The 21,556-nt window shown below is 40.1% G+C and overlaps 1 long non-coding RNA gene across 2 annotated transcripts in view; it reads right to left on the bottom strand.

Moving 5' to 3' along the window:
* Nucleotides 1-21,556, bottom strand: part of LOC100991511 (uncharacterized) — a 77,399-nt gene that overhangs the window by 36,847 nt on the left and 18,996 nt on the right. Inside the window, exon 4 of one of the 2 annotated variants that reach the window (XR_004664552.3) lies at nt 10,762-16,767. The exons of the other annotated variant lie outside the window; for it this stretch is intronic. This is a non-coding gene — a long non-coding RNA (uncharacterized LOC100991511). Of the gene's footprint in view, nt 1-10,761; nt 16,768-21,556 lie in introns of those variants that run through there. 2 annotated transcript variants of the gene reach the window in all.

Here is a 21,556-nt window from a genome sequence, read left to right as displayed (position 1 = left end):
GGCAGAACCAGCTGGTGGCTTCTCTGTCCCTTCATATGCTCATGTGTGGCTGCCACATGAATCCTGAGGAATCTGCCTCACTCAAAGGGAGTGTTGGCATGGGGGAGTGTCGATATATATTTTTTGGATTAAAAAAACTATGCTGAATTTTAAAAATTGCTTTTGATGTCATGAATTCTCAATAGCCTCTGATGTGTGTTTCTGAAGCTCATTTCACGGGGATTGCATTTTCTCTCCTTGACTTATTTCTGATGAGACCAGGATGTCTTGCAGCTTTTGCCTGGCTTTTCCTGAGCACTGGGGCCTTGCCATCAGCTTCTTGGCATTCGTCTGTGTTGTCCTCACAGCAGCCTGAGTGATCCTTTCCAACACGTCTTGTCACAGTTTTCCTTGCTCAGGGCAATCTGTGGCTTCCCGCCTTGCTCTGAGTAATGCCAAAGTCCTTTCTGTCATCTGCAAGGCCCATCATGAGCTGGTCCCTGTCCCCTCTCTGACTCACCTCCATTCCTTTCCCACCTGCTTCTGCTGCCACAACCAGGCTGGCCTCCTTGCTTTCCATCATCACTTGAAGAAAGTGCCCCCTCAGGGCATGACACCTGCTTTACCACTGCCTGCAGGGCTCTGTTCTCAACAGCTCTGGGGTCTGTTCACTCATTCTTTTAGAAATCTGCTCAAACGCCTCTTTTCAGAAAGGTCTCCTTGTCACTCTACCTAAATGATCCCTCTATCTCCTATGACTTGCTTTTTTTCCTTTAAAGAAATTATCATCAACTGTCATACTTCATATATGGAATATATAATGTCATACTATATTCATATAATGCCTATATATGGACTTATACGTGTATATAGACACAAATGTAGACATTATGTAAAGTCTAATATAATGTATTCATACAAGAAAAATAACTATATATAGTATAAACAAAATATATACTATACATATATACATATTATATATGCTGTATATATACACTCTATATAATATATACTATGTTATATATGCTGTATATATAGTAAGCATACAACATATATAGTGTATATACTATATATAGTATATATAATATATATAGTATAGTATATATAGCATACTACATTATAATATAGTATTATCTTATAGCATTCTATGTAGTATATATAGTATTCTCTATATAGTATTATAGTATTCTATACTATATTATATATAATTTACTGTATTAACATAATATACTATATATCATACTAATGTACTATACTAGTACCTATAATATACTATATGTAATATATAAATATAATACTATAAAACAGTATTATATTTGTTATGTTATACTATTAATATAGTATTAATATAGTATATACACTACATGTAATATAGAGTATATATAGCATATACTATATAGTATATATTATATAGCCTATATATACTATATATAGTAAATATATAGTATATGTATATGTATATATTGTCTATATAGTATACACTATATAGAATGCCATACTACACATATATAACCTTTAGTGTATATGATGTCATATTACATATATAATAAACAAACATACATGCACATGTATAAGTGGATGTGCATTTATTTGTTGATGAATTGTTTCTAACAGTAAGAATTTAAGTTCCATGATGGGAGGGACTTTTTTTTACTCTGAATCTTTATTGCACATCCTAAGTTTTGGTAATATTTGGTGAATGAAATATGTTGTAATGAATGTATAAATGACAGTTAAACTTAATATTTTTCCAGTTAAACTGCATGTATGCATCTGTGTATTCCTATGTGTCCATAAAAAGCAATGTTTTGAAATACGAGGACCAGAAGACGCCTGCCTTAGAAAAACCTAAGGATTTTGTTTAAAATGCCTATTTCGGGGCAGAGACACTGAGTCTGAATGCCTGCAGATGGGTTCTAAAATCTGCTTTGATAGCAAAGTCCTCATGAGATGCTCTCACCAAAGCGTGAGATCCAGTGGTCTGTGAAGTCCTATGAAAGAATGGATCCAAGAGAAATGCAGATTACTATATTCCCTCCAAGACTTCACTTCCCTGTTTTGATGGAGAGATAGCATGTCACCTAGAATAATGCAGGAAAAAATCACTAGAACCAAATGATACCATGCAAACAAAACACATCAGTGGTGATGTATTGTGATTATGATCAGCCCTTCTTTACACAAATTTTAAGAGACTCCAAGTCTCCTGGGTTTACACAACCAGTGTTATAATTGGACAGCCGGGCTCTTTGTCATTTCCCAGGCTCTCAAAATTAGATAATTTTAAAAACATCCACAGCAGCAGAAACCACAGCAATAAAACTAATGGCAATTTTCTTTCCTTCTGAGAAGAGTTCCCTGTCTTTGGGTCTTCTGTTTAACCCTATGTGGGGTTTTATCTAACAAGCATGCAAGACCTGGAGATCTTGCATGAACCTAACAACAGAGACACCCAGACTCTAGGTGAGCCCAGTGATGATGAAGCAATCCTCAGGGGAGTCTGGAACTTGGGCCTGGATGTTCAAGTCACCCATGCTTCAGAGTAATTGATAATTATTTTTACCTATTCTTTCATTCCAAAATATTTACCAGTGGTATATGGGGTTATTATAACAATATACATTATCATTATCATTGCTAACTTTTTTGGACATTTACTATGTATCTGGTTCTGTTGCCATTTATGTTGTTAACTCATTTAAACATCACTGCAACTCACTGAGGCAGGTACTGTTGTTATCACCCCCCATTTATAGAAGAAGAACACACAGCATAGAAAGCTACTACATAGATGCTGAAGTAATAAATCACATTGAGTCAAGGCACTTACATAATGGGAAAAAACCCCACAATTTCCATAGAAGAAAATAGAAGAAAATCATTTCAAGTTATTTTGGGACCAAGGACAAAAAGGGTTCAGACAGGGGAATTACGGAGAGATGAACATTTAAGCTGGATATTAAAATTTTATAGGAATTATAGACTCAGAAATGATGTGTGGAGAAAAAAGTGGGCTGTAAGGAGGAGGCGGAAGGCATCCCAGGCAGAAAAATCCTCAACAGTGTATCCATGCAAAAATGAGCATCTGGACCCTTGAGTGGGACGCACCAGTGCCCACCAGGATTTGGGGTTTCAAGGGTATTACACTTTGCTGGACTTGAGGCCTTGCCTTGAACTCTTGAGTTTCTCTGTTCACCAGTGGGATCGATTGGTTAGTCCCGATTCCCAAATTAGCCCGGACATTGACCACAAAGCATAGGAACAAGATTTTAGTAAAAGTTTTTAAATACCATATGTTATACAGTAAATTAATTCAGGAGTGGGGTCCATACCTCTGCTCCTGGGTAGAACAGGATTTGAAGCTCTACCTTCTGGGCGATGTCTTCAAGTCTCCTGTTACCCGGAGAAAGAGAGCAGCAGAGCTCAGAAACCCAGCGCGGCAGGGCTGCAGATCGAAATGCCTCCTCTTCCGACAGTATTTTCACGCACCCTCAAGATTAAGAATCCCTGCTTTTTTTTTTTTTTTTTTTTTTTTTTGCTAATTGCACTGTTTCTTTTCTCTCTTGGTTTCATTTTTGATCCGAAACAAACAAACATTGGATCTTGTGAGAACCAGCTAAGTTGCTGCTCTGTCCTTTGGGTTGAGAAAGCTGGGGAGAAATTCACTGAAGACTAATTTAAATCATTTCCCACTTTAGACCCTCACTGAAGAGTATTAGAAACATCTAGGTTGAGAAAGATTTGTATCCTTTCATCATAAAGAATAGCTTCTTCACTTTATACTTGCTAGGAAAAAAATTTCTCTGGAATGCAAATAACAGAATCCTACATAGAAATAGGATTAAAGAGTGAGACAGGGTAGGGTGGGGTGGGCTACAGGGTGGAAATGTGTGTGTTAGGAGAGAGAAAGGAGGGGGATAAAATATTATCCATAAAGTTGGGCTCTCCATCTGGGGCTAATGAAGAAGAAATTTGCCTACCTTCATTGTGTAGGATTTGAAGTCCTGGTACCAAAAGGCAAAGCATCTTTGTGGGGTGTGTTCCATATCATTAACCCTGGTCATGCATGGCATTTTTCCTGGAGATAATTTCCTCTCCTAGTCTATCAATGTCAAAAATGAAATATTTAGAGTCTGTAGCTGTTCTACAAGAAAGCTACATGAAACATTGTAGCTTCTTAATTTAAATGACTGATCACCCTCAATCACGTAATTCAGGCCCCACATGGGGAGAGGGTGGCTAACTACACAGCCTTTGTTAACTATGTAATTCCTGATTTCCTTTCTTCCTACTTTCTTCTTTCTTTATGCAATGTAAGCTATAAGTACCTGGGGTAATATTAAGGTTTTACTGGGAGTACAAAATAAGGGTATGTGGACATGCAAAAGCCAAGCTCAACCATATGTAAACAAAGTCATCCTAAGTTATATTTGATAAAAGCGTGGATATAGACTATGAATGCCAAAGTTCAGAGACCAGGACAAAGCTAAGGAAGGGGATGGCCTTTAGGGGGTGCTCAAGATGGGAGGTTGGTTGAGACAAGGCTTGTGACAGGGCATCGACAACAGTCTGGGGGAGGATGCAGGGGCCTTCCAGCAGGGAGGCAGCCAACCACATCAAGGTGCATCCCCACAGGTCAGTGCGCATCCCGCAGATTCATGCCATTGTGTGCACTTGGTTTTCCAGTATGCTTTCACTTCCAACAGCCAGCACCTGTACCTCTTTGAGTCCTGTGCCTGGGCCAGTGCCGACTTGGGTGAAGGTTGCCAGAGTCTGCTTTCTGCACACATGGGTGACTCTTATCCAGTGGCTCTCTGTGCTGGAGTATAAGTACTCCAGTTCTCTTACCCCTAATGGGACAGTTTGATGTGGGAACTGCTCTACCTCCAAAGCTCTCCTGTGAGGTTGAGCCAAACTCACCTTCCTGGAGACTTCACCTGGTAATTCAGCCTTGCTTACCTCACTTCCCATTCCTGTTTCACTTCCCCACTCAACTACCAGTTTTTCCTGGTAATACATTCTGAAAAATCACTTTCACGTGAATCCTTGTCTCAGAGTACATGTGCTTCTAGGGAACCCAACCAGAATGCTTGGCAGGCATGTTCCAGTCAAGACAGGTGAGCCAGATTACTACAGCTCAGTGATATTAGCCTTGAAGATCATTTTTTCTCCTCCACACCCACACTTTCATTCCATGATCACCAAACAGCTTCCAACTATAAACCCTCTTTTCATGTGGCTTTTATACAAAGAGAGAAGGCAGAAAGAACATTTCTAGCTCACCTTGGCAGTTTTATTTCACAGTGTCCATTTGGAGCTCTGGATTATGTATTAGTCTCTCAAGTGCCATCAATGCAACTCTGGCCCCAAGAGTCAGACCACGCCTGGGAAATTGACAAGTCATATTTTAAAACCTGCAAAAGCTGAGATATTTTAGAACCACATCAGGTGTCACCTTGAGAGAACTTGTTTGGAAACCACTTAGCTTTCCTTGGTAGTTTCTCTATTAGGTTGCTCTTTAGTCACCAGAAGCTGCAGTGTTGGAATCTCCTGGTCAGGTAGAGTTGAAAACGTGAATAGTAAATGTTTCCCTCATCTCCTTGAGAGGGGTCCTCTCCCTTATTGCTGTCATTTTAATGTTTGTCCCTTCCACAACTCATGCTGAAATTTAATTCTTATTGTAGGAGTATAAAGAGGTAAGACCCTTTAGAGGAGGTTAGGCCATAGGGCTCTGCCTTCACGGGTGGAACTGGTGCCTTATAAAAGGGCAAGTTCCACCCTATCTTGCCTTCTTGCCTTCCACCATGTGAGGATGCAGCACAGACGCTTGCACTTGCACCAGATGCTGGCACTTTGGTCTTGAACTTTCCAGCCTCCAGAACTGTGAGCCAATACATTTCTCTTTGTAATAAATTACCCAGTCTCAGCATTCTGTTAGAGCAGCACAAAATGAGCTTGGGCACCTGTTCTGAAAAGTGGGCAACTTATTCAGTCAGAATTTTTAGAGATAGACCCAAACACTGGGGTCAAGTTTCTTGGCTTGTGTGTTTTGTTTGTTTGTTTCTTTGTACCCTTTGCCTTCTCAGTTCAAGTGATCCTGGTGCCTCAGCCTCATGAGTAGCTGGGATTACAGACATGCGCCACTCTACACCTGGCTAATTTTTTGTATTTTCAGTAAAGACAGGGTTTCACCTTGTTGGCCAGGCTGGCGTCGAACTTCTGGTCTGAAGTGATCCTCCCACATCAGCCTCCCAAAGCGCTAGGATTACAGGCATGAGCTGCTGCACCCAGCTTTTTGTTTGCTTTTTGAGACAAGGTCCTGCTCTGTGACTCAAGCTAGAGTGACAGTGATGTGTTCTCTGCTCACTGCAATCTCCACCCACTGGGGTCAAGCAATCCTCCCACCTCAGCCTCCCGGTAGCTGGGAAAGTTCCTTGGCTTATTGTGCAATTCATAGAATCTCTTACTTACATTCTGTGAGCTCTAACCGTTGTGTATTAAGAAGAGAAACACAAGTCTATTCTTGCGGATGCATTGAAAGTATGAAGTAAAAACCCAAACACAGAAATCTGGGGCACTCTTGTCTTTGTCTCTCCACAACAGGCAGAATCCCAATCTAATCTTTTGCTTCTGTGCAAAATTAGTATATGGGAAGTTTTTTTTTTTTTTTTTTAAAGAAGGCTTAAATTTTGATTAATAAGTTCCCTCTAAGATCTTTAAAGTGATTGATTATAATGATTAAAAAGTGCTTATAAGTAGAGTCACACCCTATGAACACAAAATAACCATATTACTATATTTTCCCAGATATACTTTGCTTCACAAGAATCTTAGTTGAGTGGAAGGTACTATAAGTTTCATTTAGTTTTTCTATTTCTGTACAGAAGTGCCAAATTCCTGTGCAGCATTTAATTCCCTGCTTTCCTCTTAAACATCCGTTACAAACTGGTGCTCAGGTGAGGTCATTCGCATGACTGAGAATGTGAGATCATCAGCTGTCAACTGTCAGTATAGAGAGACCAGCACTGAAGGAGGAAGCTGTTCTCAGCTATCGTGCTGAGCAAGGTCTCACCCTTTCTGACAAAGGTTTGAAATTTTGCTTTCTCGGCCTCTGCTTTTTGAGCTACAGAATTCATGAACAGGCAGCCGGCTTCCCCTTGCACTTCTGGGCTGGAACCACTGAGGGATGCTGCTGTATCGAGTTCCACCATGGAGATACAAAACTGAAAGTTGGGAAAAATCAATGGCGATGAGATCACTCCCCTCTGTGTGTCTTTCCATTTCAGGGGACTGTTTTTCAGTGAAAACTCCAGACACTGACAACCATCATTCACAGCCTGCCTCTTTCAGAGCCAGGGCAGAGGCCAGGGCAGGTGAGAGAAATACTTTTCATTCTGCAAGGCTGCCTGTGCTGTGGAAAGAGATGCCAGAAATAGACCTGGGAAAAAGAGGAGAATGGGGACTTAGCAGATGCTTGGAGCCGTTTCTCTTGATAAATATATCTGTCCACTTCCCACTCTTGTCCGTGTCGCTGAAGGCCATTAGCACTCTATTTCTGTCTCTGCGGAGGCTCCGGGCCTGGCCCACCCTACCTCCCCTCCTGGAAGATGACCTCAAGAGGGCAGCACTCCTGGGATGAGGGTCTGACATCATGAATTATTTTTATCCCAGTGGATTGCAATATCATAACAGCACGTATCTTGTGCCAGAAAGTGGCCCCACTGCTGATAAAGAAGGTACATTATTTCAAAGGTAAACTCCTTGATCTCAAAATGCCTCCCAAGGTATGCTATTTAAAGCCGTTGCAAAACGAGTAACAAAAATAGACACATCTTGAGTGTGGCCTGGAGAACAATGTAATATCTTCTCCAGTTTCCTAATCACCACAAGAAGGCCTTATGAAAAGACAGTCATATGTCTAGATAAGGTAGGCAGCCACTTGGCTAGATTAGAATTGAGGGCCAAGAAAGGTGTCCTATCACTCCAGATCTATGCAAAGCTATCCTCTCTGCTTTCCTTACTCTAAAAAATTCTCTTACTGTGGATTCCTTTGGGTTCCATTGTGCTCTAAGAGGGGAAGCTGAATAACGCATGAAGCTGCAGCAACACCTAAGCATGATCCCTAACTGGAGAGCTGTGGATTTTAACGCAGTAAAAGGAAGAGAGTTCAAGGACAATGTGCACTAGAGGATCCAGCAAGAGGCCACTCAACAACTGGCAATATTTGGAGAAGGTTGGTGTAAGACCAGAAAATACCTGGAGCATCAAGCGGGCACAAAAGGCAAACTTCAGGCAACAGAGCTTCATTAAGCTGTACCTTGTGAAATTCCCAGTTTGGTTGGCCAGAATTGGTCAAAAACCAGCTCTGGAGTCAAGCAATCCTGAAGATAAGTTGGACCTGCCAGTAGTGGTGAGTGGCCCTCCTGCAATCCAGGACTGCCAGCTCTGGAACTCTTAGAATATAGTGCCTGTATTTATCAGCCCTCTCAGGCATCTGGGTGTCATCTTACATCCTTTAAACTCAGTGGGTTTTGGTGTCAATTATTCTTAGCCTCTTTTCTCTTTAACACACCTAACAGATGACACTTCCATGCAAGGCACCTTCATCAGTAATGTGGCCACAGTGTTGGCAGTTACACAACTAAAAGAGGTGAGAGTCTAGGCACATTTCCTGAGCTGCTCTAATTCCATCTTTCTTGTCAGGTTACCCTGTGGTGTGGAGAGAGAAACCATTTAAGAACATCTGGTATATGAAAGAGGCTTCAGGAACAAGGTTTTATTGGGAAAATTTATCAGCCTCTCTACTACAGATCAATAAAAACTGACATTAAAATCTAATTGGGTTGGGCTTAATCTGAAGGTCTCTGTGAGACAGAATCGTGGGTCTTGTCATTTGCATGGAGATTCGCTCAAATAGATGATGGTACAAAAGAAACACCCCTGGCCAGGCGCAGTGGTTCGTGCCTATAATCCCAGCAGTTTGGAAGGCCAAGGCCGGCAGGTGGTTTGGGCCCAGGAGTTCAAGACCAGCTTGGACAACATAAGGAGACCTCATCTCTACTAAAAATTAAAAAAAAAAAATTAGCTGGGCATGGTAGCATGTGCCTGTGGTCCCAGCTACTTGGGAATCCCAGCTACATGGGAACTTGAGCCCAAGAGATTGAGGCTGCAGTGAGCCCTGATCGCACCACTGCACTCCAGCCTGGGTGACAGGGTGAGACTCTCTGTCTCAAACAAAAATCAAACAAAAGAAACACTCCAAGAAAAGAGCCAACTCTGGTTTATGACTCTGTACCCTTAGGTTGAATGCCAAGTTCATGGGAATCATCCGAGAAGCCGGGACAAGAGCTGCTGTTGATGGGAGGCTGTGAATTGTGCTTTTAGTGACTCACTAAGCATAGAACACTGACACTCAGGGCACACTGGGTGCTGCAATTTCCAGAAGGGAAAGGAAATAAAAAGGGTTCACCTTCTATGTCTCAATTTTATCTCTTATTAACAGGAACAGCTGGATAGAGTACACAGATATGCTGCTGTGTGAGTCCCTGTGGAAGGGTACCTCCTGGGGATCACCAGCAGGAAAAGTCCCTCAAACACAGAAAGCTTGGAGGGGACTGATCCGACAGAGTCAAAGACACTTAGGCTGTTTCATGTTCAAACATTAGAGAATTTTTATAAAATCATATAGCAGAATTTAAGAATTTCTTAGAAAATAGATGGGATAGACACCAAACACCAAAATCCGATCACATTTATTATGACTTTTTCATGCTTATTTCTCTCCTCTTTTCACTTACCAGTGAATAGCCACATAATTATTCCTACTAAACCAATCCATAAGCCTTCCTGGGATTCAGCCCAGGGTTTTTAGCTCTAGGAAGCCTTCCTTTCAATTCTGACAAAGTGGTCATTCCTCTTGGTGTTTTCATCGCTATTCAAATACACAGTATTGAAAACACAGATTGATATCCTGCCAGCCTCTCATTTGATCACCGCAAGGTGAACAGATTTATGAGCTGTGACTATAAGATAATGAGGACGCTTTTTATAAACTCTCTCTTAGAGTGATACCAACAGGGGCACCAACTATATTTTGAATAATAACCTCATCTTGAGAATAAATGTACAGGCTCCCACAGAGTCTATCTTGAAGGAAAAATTCATTTGTTTGCTTAAGTTGTGGTCTGTATACTCATATGTCAATTTTATTTCTCTAAATTTACAAATTTCTGGACCTTGATGAGCATAGATATCTTTGGGGAAATGAATACTACATATTGCATTTGAAAGACTTTGTAAGTTAGAGTTCAACTTCTCTTTGCAGAAAGTTTCTCATGTAATTAAATACAGCGCATGAGGATTTTAGCCCTCTACACTAACTACAGTAGCTAAAACTAGAGTGTTAGAAATGATACTTCTACGAGGCTCTTAAAAGCAAGTACAACATTCAGAGTTTAGGAGCTGTCTTTGGAGCCGGGCACCCCTAGATTGGAGTGGAGCCATTCACCAGCATTGGCAGGACCAACCAGAGTTTAGGATTGCTTGTCTCCAGAGTTGATGATTTTTACCATTTCTGGCTTCCAAAAAATGGCATTTCATATGATTCAACTTAATTTTAAGCTTCACTGCCTTAGGCTTGTGCCTGTAATTATAACCATGAACCAATATTTAATTTTTGTTGGCAGGTTACTGTAGTTAGTGTAGTACTACAGAACAGAAGACATATCCAGGATTTAAAAGTTCAGGAGCACACTGCATGTTTTTGAGTCATTAGTAAATGTCATAAAGTACAAATATCAAAGCTCAGGTCCAAAGTAACTTACATGTTCTGTAAAGGTCTGAGCAATGTGGATACATGACAATTTCCCTACCATAAAAAAACCCAAGAATTTTTCCCTCTGACCCCTCCTCCACACAGTGTTAAACTGGAGGCTGATGTTCATTTGACAATGAGCATGAAAGTGAAATGATGACTCCCAGATATAATTACAGAGAGTTACACACGACATGGTAAATGCCTTTCAAAACCATTTGGTCTGCAGAAATTCTATTTGGCTTACAATGAGACGTCAATCCCATCAATTTTTATCTGTTGTTTATTTAAGTCTTCTTTACCCCACAAATTTTGTTTTGTTGAGTCATCTCCCAAAGCTGAGTGGAAATCAACCACCACCCAGGGAAAATATACTCAGATATATCATGAATTTGCTTTGTTATACAAGCATCTTAAGGACAAACAGAAAGGAGAAGTCAATTGCAACTGGGCTCAGATTGAGTAATTGGTTTTAATTTTATTTTATGCTCCAAGGAAACAACTTCATTTAAAAAACATGAGATCTTTTAGATTGTGTGGTACACTTTAATTTACTTCTAGTGAGATGATCATTTTTTTCCCAAATTAAAAAGACAACTTTTTACTTTTGTTATTGATCTCTGTACATGTGAATTGACTGGGTAACAAAGATAATTTTGAATCTCAAAATTTACTCTAATGCTTTCCAAACTTTTATTTTATTTTATTTTATTTATTTATTTATTTATTTATTTGAGACAGGCTCTTGTGCAGTGACATGATCATAGCTCTCTGTAGTCTTGAACTCCTGGGCTCAAGCTATCCTCCCACCTAAGCCTCCCAAGTAGCTAAGACCAAAGGCATGAACCACCATGCCTGGCTAGGTTTTTATTTTTATTTTTATTTTTAATAGAGATGGTTATTAGACCATCTCTATTAAAGAGATGGTCTCTCTATGTTGCCCAGGCTGGTCTTGAGTTCCTGGGCTCAAGCAATTCACCTGTCTCAGCCTCCCAAAGTGCTGGATTATAGGCGTGAACCACTGTGCCAGCCACTCACCAAACTTTCTTAATGCACTGGATAAATTCTTTAATAGATCACAGCATAATGTATACTTGGGATGAAATAATTATCAATGAGACCATTAACATTTCAAACAGTATTCTTGATAAAAGCACTTTTGGGGGCCTCTTTTTTTGGTCAGATTGATTATATGAAGATTGCTTTTATTGAAGATGTGGTTGGCAGAGGGATTGTGCAAAAACCAAGACAAATGGTAATGTCATTTTCTTCTTCACTTTTGCTGAAATTGTTAGCATTGTCATGGATGTATACATTTTTAGCAAAAATCTTTTCAAGTCAATTGTTTCTTTTGTAATGATCTATAATTAGATAAATATAATCCATAAATTCATTTCATTCAGCATGAATGCAAATTGCAATGCATCACCGTGCACTGAAAGATCACTGGGGCAGGGACCACCATCAGCTCCTACTTGTGAGATTCCCTTTCCTACTTTATAGGAAATTCCTGGAAATCCCTAGAAGATATCTAAATCATAGACTAATGAAGGCCCCAGCATCAGCTACTATTTTAAATACTATAAAATAAATTTTCTATTTTCTGATAAAGAAAGCTGATAGAAGTAGAATACCAACATTTCTTCCTAAACTCAAATGAACGGTCCTATTAGATGACCAGCTCTCAAATGGTGATACCATGAGCCAATGGCATCAGAATTATTAGCAATAATTATTTTAAATGTAGATTTCCAGGATCTACTCTGGATGCATTTTTTTTTCAAGTCTTTTAGTGAGCAATCCAACGAGTAATCGTCAAATAATAATAATACATACCGATCATATATTGTTTGACAGACACTTTTCTAAAGCTTTATGTGTATTAACTAATTTTTTTTCTTTTTTGGGGACAGGGTTGCCCAGGCTGGAGTGTAATGGTGCCATCAGGGCTCACTGTAGCCTCAACCTGCAGGGCTCAGGTAATTCTCTGGCCCCAGCCTTCTGAGTAGCTGGAACTAAAGGCGCATGCCACCATACCCGGCTAATTTTTGTATTTTTGTTGTTGTTGTAGAGATGGTGTTTCACCACGTTGCCCAAGCTGATCTTGAAGTCCTGGGCTCAAGTGATTTGCTCCCCTTGGCCTCCCAAAGTGTTGGAATTACAGGTGTAGGCCACCATGCCCAGCCTTGTATTAACTAATTTAATGTTTAGATCAACATTATGAGATATATACTGTTATTATGCCAGTTTCACAAGTGGAGAAATTGAGGCACAGAGAGGTTAAGTAACTTGTCCAAGGCTACATGCTATGAACTGGCTGTGAAGTTAATTTTCGTATTAACTTAACCAGGTCATGCAGTGCCCAGATTAAACCTTATTTCTGGGTGTGTCTGTGGGGGTGCTCCAGATGAGATTAGCAGTAGCATCAGTGGACTCAGTAAAGCAGATGGCTCTGCCCAAGGCAGGTGGGTGCCATCCAGTCCACTGAGGGCCCAAAGTGCACAAAAGGTAGAGGGAGGAATAACTTGCCCCCTTTTATTTCTGCCTCACTATCTGAGCTGAGACATCTCATTCCACCTTTCCTGCCCTTTGACTGGGCTTAGCAGCAGTGGCTTCCCTGGCGCTTTGAACTGGGACTTAATTACACCACTGACTCTCCTGGATCTCCAGCTTGCAGACGGCAGATCATGGGATTCTAGGGCTCCATAATCATGCAGGCTGATTCCTCCTCATAAATCTCTCTCTCTATTAAACCGAATTACAGTTTTTGCCATTAAAAGTAAAGGCAAAAATTGCAATTACTTTTGTACCAACCTAATATACATACATGCATGCACACATAGATAAATAGATGTGTGGGTAAGGCCTGTTAGTTCTGTTCTTTTAGAAAACTCCAACTAATACACTAGCAGAATGGGTTCAAAACACTCTTAGATAAGTGAGTTCTCTAGATGATTCTTATGTGCACATTAGGTTTAAAACCACTGATTTACACTGTATTCTGAATGCCTTAAAACTGATACATAGGCCAGGTGCAGTGGCTTACACCTGTAATCCTAGAACTTTGGGACGCAAAGGCAGGTGGATCGCTTGAGTTCAAGAGTTTGAGACCAGCCTGGGCAACATGGAGAGACCCCATTACTACAAAAATATAAAAATTAGCCCAGCATGGTGGTGTGCATCTGTAATCCCAGCTACTCAAGAGGCTAAGGCGGGAGAATAGCTTGAACCCAGGAGGTGGAGGTTGCAGTGAGACGAGGTTGCACCACTGCACTCCAGCCTGGGTGACAGAGAGAGATTGTCTCTCAAAAATAAATAAATAAAATAAGATAAAAATAAATAAAAATTGAAAATAAAATAAAATAAAATTGAATATATATAAAGAACATTCTTGATTTCTTGTTTCTGGGTCAAATTATTTGTAAGACCACAATAATATATAATTATTAAACTGAATACAGATTAGTCCCTATGTTCCATGAAAGAGAAAACAAAATATGCCAAAAGTACATGCAGTGTTTGATATATTCATTTAGTTAATATATACATAATGTCAATAGGTATGATCATAATTGCAGTTTTGGGTTTTTTTCCCATATAAGTTCTTTAACATAAAAGAGGTCACACTGCTGTCTGAACCCACGTGTCATTTATTAGCAAGATGAATTGAGAACAAATGCTTCTCGAGCAACGTCCCTGGATCGCAGAAACAGAAGGAAGGAAGCAACCCCGTTTTGGGATGTTCTGTGCAGGTGGGGTCTATTTTTAGTCTCTCCAGCTATATGTGTCAGGTGGGAGCGTAGAAGGCAGTAGAATCGCTTAGCAGTGCATAAAGGTAAAGTGCCCCATTAAAACTGGGGCAGCAATTAAAGCACAAAGCTGTTGTCCCAAGGCTCCCAACTCAGCCAGGCTCTCTGTTTGGGTCTCACCTGAAGGTATGTCAGGGCTGGGTGCATGGGTGAGATACAGTCACTGATGTAGCTGCTCCCATGTAACCAAACATCTCGGTTAGTAGCTCTAAAGTGCTACAGCATCAGCACAGAAGCATGTTAAGAATACAAACCCTTAGGACCCACTTTCAGAAATTCTGTTCAATGGAATCAGCATTTTAGCAAGGATTCCAGGTGATCCCAGTGCAGGTGGAATGATCACTACTCATTGAGAAACACTGGTAGAGAAAAGCGTTGTTTATCACTAGAATGGATACAATTTGAACAGAAGATATAATTTTTATTTATTTTTTTACTTTTATTTTTGAAACAGAGTCTCACTCGGTCACCCAGGCTGGAGTGCAGTGGCATGATGTGATCTCAGCTCACTGCAACCTCTGCCTTCTGGGTTCAAGCGATTCTTGTGTCTCAGCCTTCCAAGTAGCTGGGATTACAGGTGCACACCACCACGCCCAGCTAATTTTTGTATTTTTAGTAGAGTTGGGGTTTCACATGTTGGCCAGGCTGGTCTCGAACTCCTGACCTCAAGCGATCCTCCTGCTTCGGCCTTCCAATGTGCTGGGATTACAGGTGCACACCACTACACTTGGCTAATTTTTGTATTTTTTGTAGAGATGTGGTTTCATCATGTTGGCCAGTCTGGTCTTGAACTCCTGACCTCAAGTGATCCACCTGCCTCAGCCTCCCAAAGTGCTGGGGTTACAGACGTGAGCCACTGCACCTGGCCAGATATAATTTTTAATCATGGAAAATCGGTTACCTAGAACAGCACAGAGATGGAGTACAAAAACTGGAGGAAATAAATAACTGGGCGTGGTGACAGTATAGTCCTAGGTATTTGGGAGGCTGAGGTGGGAGGATCCCTTGAGATCAGGAATTTGAGGCTACAGTGAGCTATTGGGGAACCTGCCCCAATAGTCATGTAGGTTCTTTTCTATTTTCCCTAAGCATCGGCCGGTTTGAGAAATAAAGGGACAGAGTACAAAAGAGAGAAATTTTAAAGCTGGGCGTCTGGGGGAGACATCACATGTTGGTAGGTTCCGTGATGCCCCACAAGCTGTAAAACCAGCAAGTTTTTATTAGGGAGTTTCAAAAGGGGAGGGACTATATGAATAGGGTGTGGGTCACAGACATCAAGTGCTTCACAAGGTAATAGAATATCACAAGGCCAACGGAGGCAGGTCGAGACCACAGGACCACAGGACTGAGGCAAAATTAAAATTGCTAATGAAGTTTCGGGCACCATTGTCATTGATAACATCTTATCAAGAGACAGGGTTTTGAGAGCAACCGGTCTGACCAAAATTTATTAGGCGGGAATTTCCCCTTCCTAATAAACCTGGGAGTGCTATGGGAGACTGGGGTCTATTTCACCCCAACAGTCTACAGACCATAAAAAACGACCACACCCAGGGGGGCCATTTATAGACCTATACCCCCAGGTGCGTATTCTCTTTCCCAGGGATGTTCCCAGCTGAGAAAAAGAATTCAGTGATATTTCTCCCATTTGCTTTTGAAAGAAGAGAAATATGGCTCTGTTCCGCCCAGTTCACCGGCAGTCAGAGTTTAAGGTTATCTCTCTTGTTCCCTGAACATTGCTGTTATCCTGTTCTTTTTTCAAGGTGCCCAGATTTCATATTTGTTCAAACACACATGCTGTACAATTTGTGCAGTTAACGCAATTATCCCATGGTCCTGAGGCAACATACATCTTCCTCAGCTGATAGGATTAAGAGATTAAAGTAAAGACAGGCATAGGAAATCACAAGGATATTGATTGGGGAAGTGATAAGTGTCCATGAAATCTTTACAATTTATGTTTAGAAAGTGCAGTAAAGACAGGCATAAGAAATTATAAAAGTATTAATTTGGGGAACTAATAAATGTCCATAAAATCTTCACAATCCATGTTCTTCTGCCATGGCTTCAGCCAGTCCCTCTGTTTGGGGTCCCTGATTTCCCGCAACAGTGAGCTATGACTGTACCACTGCACTCCAGCCTGGGCAACAGAGCAAGATTCTGTCTCTGAAAAAAAAAAAATAGACGGAAAGAGAAGAAAACAAAGACTGAGGAAAACAGTAACTGCAGGGAGAGGAATAAGGTTCTTATTTTCTGCCTCTTTTCTTCAGCTGGAATCACAGAAGTGAATGAGTACAGACATTTGATATTACCCCGGTAGTGTGGATGCCTTTTGATGGCTAAAGAAAGTGGCCAGGCTGTTTCGGTATCCTTGAGGGTGTCACTTTAGGGCCATGTCTTGATCACTATGCAGGGCCACATGGAGGTTGCACTTGGAAACAGCAGGAACAACCAGGGGTCTTGGGAGGCTGACTTTGTAGTAGTAAGAGGGTGGGGTGCCCTTGGTTCTTGCATGAGGATGTGATCAGCCTGCAAATAACTCCATTAACTGGCAAAGAAGGGAAACCTGCTACTCAGGGATAAGCAAGAACTTATCCCTCGTCCTGGTCTTCTCTATAAGGAGTGTTGTTTGGATGGAGGACCTTATTTAGTGGGGCAGAGTAGGGAGAGGAACTTGCAGTTAGGCCATTAGAGGCCTTTTCTCCTTCAGATGTCAGCAGAACACATCAAACTTGTTTCAGGCCTTTCACCAGAGGCCAGCTGCCTATTTGTTCATGTTCTACGAGCAAGGCTTGGGAGACAGATAGGATGCTGGTCCTTTCTGTTCAAAGTCCTGGTTAGGTGCCTCCATTTTTACAAAATGTCCTATTATCAGATGTCATCACCTTTAAAGGCTATACTTTCACACATTTCTCACCCATACCTCCATTCCCAAGGAAAGTAATCTTGGCCTGTCAGCAGCTCAGATTTTCATCAAAAGTCTCCAAAGAAAGATCTGACATTTATGTAAAATTGAAAAATATGATTCAGCCAGAAATACTAGAATTTACCCCCGGATAAAACTGGAGCTAAGAGACCTGCAGAGTGAAACGACATTGTTTTGCCATCCTACATACTTGTAGTTTGGCAACAGGTCTCAGCTGACTTTCAGGGATACTAGAAGGAAAAAGCTCTCCACACTTTGTTGCTCTGCTTGTGGAAATCAGTGGTTAAGAATGTCATCTACTGTGTCACTCAGTGCTCTATTTTAAATTTCATGTAAGAAATTTATTTCAAGCTTAAGTGTAAGGAAAAGATGTTCCTTTTGTTGATAAACTGGCATAACCTTTCTACAGATGCACTAAGACATTTGGAGATCTGTTGCAATCTTTCTTTATATGTATTGATTGATTATTTATTTATTTATTTTTAGAGACATGGTCTTGCTTTGTCACCCAGAATGGAGTACAGCGTTGTGAACATAGCTCACTGCAGCCTTGAACTCCTGGGCTCAAGCTATCCGCCTACCTCAGCCTCCCTAGTAGCTGGGACTACAGGCATGTGCCACCACACTTGGATAATTTTTAATTTTTGTTTGTAGAGACAGAGTCTTGCTTTGTTACCCAGGATGTCTTGAACCTCTGGGCTAAAGCTATCCTCCCACTTCAGCCTCCCAAGGTGTTGGAATTATTGGCATGAGGCTGTCCTTGTCCCAATCATTAACCTGACCCTATCTTTCTCTTTGTTGATAGTTTCCCTAACTCTGATTTTTTAAATGTATATAACTATGAATATTGTGTAATATTGCCTCAAATCTTTTGTGAAATTAGGTAGGTAGGTAGATAGGTAGATAGATGGAGACAGTAATTTTTTTTAATTAAGGAAGATGGATTACTTCCCCTTAGCATTTGTTCTGTTTATTATTTTCCTGCAAGCTGTGCATATTTAGACACCTATAATGCTACACTGTTCTTCATTGCAGTATTTCTCTGCCTGTTAACTTTATTTACATGTGTATTTTTTTACTGTTCAGCATTAAATGACTGCTGCATTGTTTTAATCTTGGGTTTAGTGATGACCATGAGCAAGAGCTCCCATTCTTTGGTAAAAGATGTGAAAATATTTCACAAATGAGAAGGCACTGTGCACATTTTTTCACCAGGGGAATTTGCAGCAGTGCTCAACCTTGGTTGAACTCAAATTTCAAGCCTGGTGTTATGAGCAATAGCAGAGCTGTTCCCTGTCTGTGCATAATGTTTCATGACCTTGGTGTACATCTTCCTGAGACTCAACTTTGAACTGAAGTTTTTCTGGGGAGGATGCCCTCCAAATGATGGCTTTCATAGTGCACTAACTGCCCCTTTTCCTTAGAGTTTATCTATTGGTAATGTCACAAAGGATACATACTAAGTTTGGGGGAGGGTGTAAAGAGAGGGAGACATATTAATTTTAAGATTTTTAAAATCCTCTCCACTAACTCCTGCATGACAGCTCTCAAACAGAACATATTCGCTTGGGTATTCATCCCAACACACGCCCCATCTGTTGTCATGTCTCTAGGGCTGGATTAGAAATATTGCATGATTAAATAAACAAATGAATTGCTTTAGAGCCGGAGCCCCATGTTAAACCCTCTTTATTTTATTTTATTCTTTTTTGGATTTTGACTGGATGACAACTGCAGTTTGTTGCCTTTTTTATGTTGTTTCCTTTAGGCTGCTACTGTGAGATTTAAACTAATTGAGGTTTATACCAATACAGTTTACAATACTCTAATAAATCAGATGTTTACAAGCCAAATGAAGTTTTAAACCTTGGTAACTTAGAAATAGGTATTTAAAAACGGCAAGTAGATCCATAATGGAGATGAAGGAGGCAAAGTACCCCAAATATCAGATAATGTTCACAATATATAGTTTTTATGAGGATTAAATAAGATAAATAGTACAAAGCACATAGAACACTTTCTGGTACATAATAATATGAAGGTGAAATAAATGATAGCATAGTAGGCTGTCTTAGCTGAGCACAAACTGATATTCAGTTTGTTATTGGTGAAACAAGTGGATTTCGAGTGTAGGTACCACAGTTGAGTTCTACTGGAAATTTCTATAGTGAAATATTTACTAAATTAATTGCACATTAAACTAAAGCTAAAGGCTGCAACTTGGAAATCAGTGACAATGCCAGGTAGTCAATGGACAGCAAGGATGTCTGAAGTGGACCATAGTGTGGAAGAATGCTTAAAAACACAAGCCTGCAAGGAAAATCAGCAGCTCTGGGCTTGGAGAAAATTTTTTAAAGCATAGACCTTTCTCCAAGGAGGAAGTAGTCTAATAAGAGAAGACAGATGATGGACAAACAAAAACTTGGATGCAATAAAGAATAAATGTAAGAGGTTCCACACTAGAAGGTGGGGAAGTAATTAGTGGGTAAGTTTGATTAGGGGAATTTCAAAATCATGGACCTTTCGCGGAATTCTTTCTTGCTTTCAACTGTGTTGACCCATGCGTATAAGAAAAAGAGAATAGCCTTCTGAGTATGTTGTTTTAGACCTTGTATATCTTAACATGCTAACGGGCACAGCTGAGCTCCAAATGTATTTGCCTTAGTCAAAAAAATATAGCTTTCACTGTGGTGTTTCCTGGGCAACTGTGTTCTGTTTTGATCTTTCCTTGACCCAGATTTATAGTCATTGAGTTTTAGAGCTTTATTGAACCTGAAGGTAAGCTTGTCTGATATCCCTATTTGGTTAAGAGAAAAACTTTTGGATAAAGTAGATTTGGATGAAAACCACTGGTTCATTGCTCAGAAACCTTAGACAAGTCAATTAAGTTCTTTTAGCCTTGACTGTACAACTAAATTAAAAAAATAAAATTACATTACTAGGTGCAGTCATTCTCATAAATGGATATTATTACTATTCTTTTTAGGGCCCAGGCAAACTAAGTGATTTTTTTCAAGGCCACACAGCTAGTTGTGGAATTCAGAGTCATATGAAGATTCTCAGACAGGCACTATTACCACTACATAATATTAGTTTTTGGATCCCCAAAAAGATTCTTTCATTTCTCAAAAAAAAAAAAAAAAAAAAAAAGGAAAAAGTAATCTCTCTTCTGGCTTTCATGCTATCTGAAATTTTTTTCTAAGCTCAATTGATGATTATTATTCTTGGACGTGTACTTCGGGAAAATCTACTTCAGAAGAAAAGCTACACTTTTGTGACAGAACAGAATAAAAAGTGTACTAGTACCTTGTACGTGTACATTGTGAACTACTCAATATTCCAAAGAAACGAGAACAGTGAGAGAACGAGAGAGCAAGATGAGTGTGTGTGTGTGTGTGTGTGTGTGCGCATTTCCCCAATTTCTTGGGCTCCAACTCTGTGCTCAGACACTCTACTAGGTATTTACAAATGTTATCTAATTTAATCTTTACCATACTCTGAAAGATAGATACTGTATGGTTACAAAAACCTGAGGCTCAGAGAAGTTAAGTAATTCACCAAAGCCACAAAGCTTGAAAATGACAAAACCAAGACTTAAATCTGGTCTGTCTGTGCCCCAAACTTATAGTAATAATGAATGAATTACATTGCATTCCTCTATTGCGTATCTGAAATGAATACTAAACGGAAATTGGACTGGGGAAAGTCTCATTAATAGACCTATTGAACATGCAACTTTACATAAAGGAATAATGAAAACCACCAAGCAAGAATCAGATTTACTGACTATTTGTACACATAATAACTTATTTAAACAAAGACAAATAACAATAACTTATTTATTTTTATTTAAATAATGTGTCCATTTGGACAAAAAATGTATTAAATGGATCCTCCCACTTTGAGCATCCCCTCTTACTTGTCTGATTAGCAGAGCTGACTGCTGTGCTAGATCTGAACACAAAGTTGAGTACTGAGAAGGGAGAATTAAATGAGGAGAATGCTAGCTGTCCACCAAAATTCATCTCC

This window comes from Pan paniscus, chromosome 8, assembly GCF_029289425.2.
Source record: "Pan paniscus chromosome 8, NHGRI_mPanPan1-v2.0_pri, whole genome shotgun sequence".
Classification (NCBI taxonomy): domain Eukaryota; kingdom Metazoa; phylum Chordata; class Mammalia; order Primates; family Hominidae; genus Pan; species Pan paniscus.
This window is presented reverse-complemented; position numbering and strand designations above follow the sequence as displayed.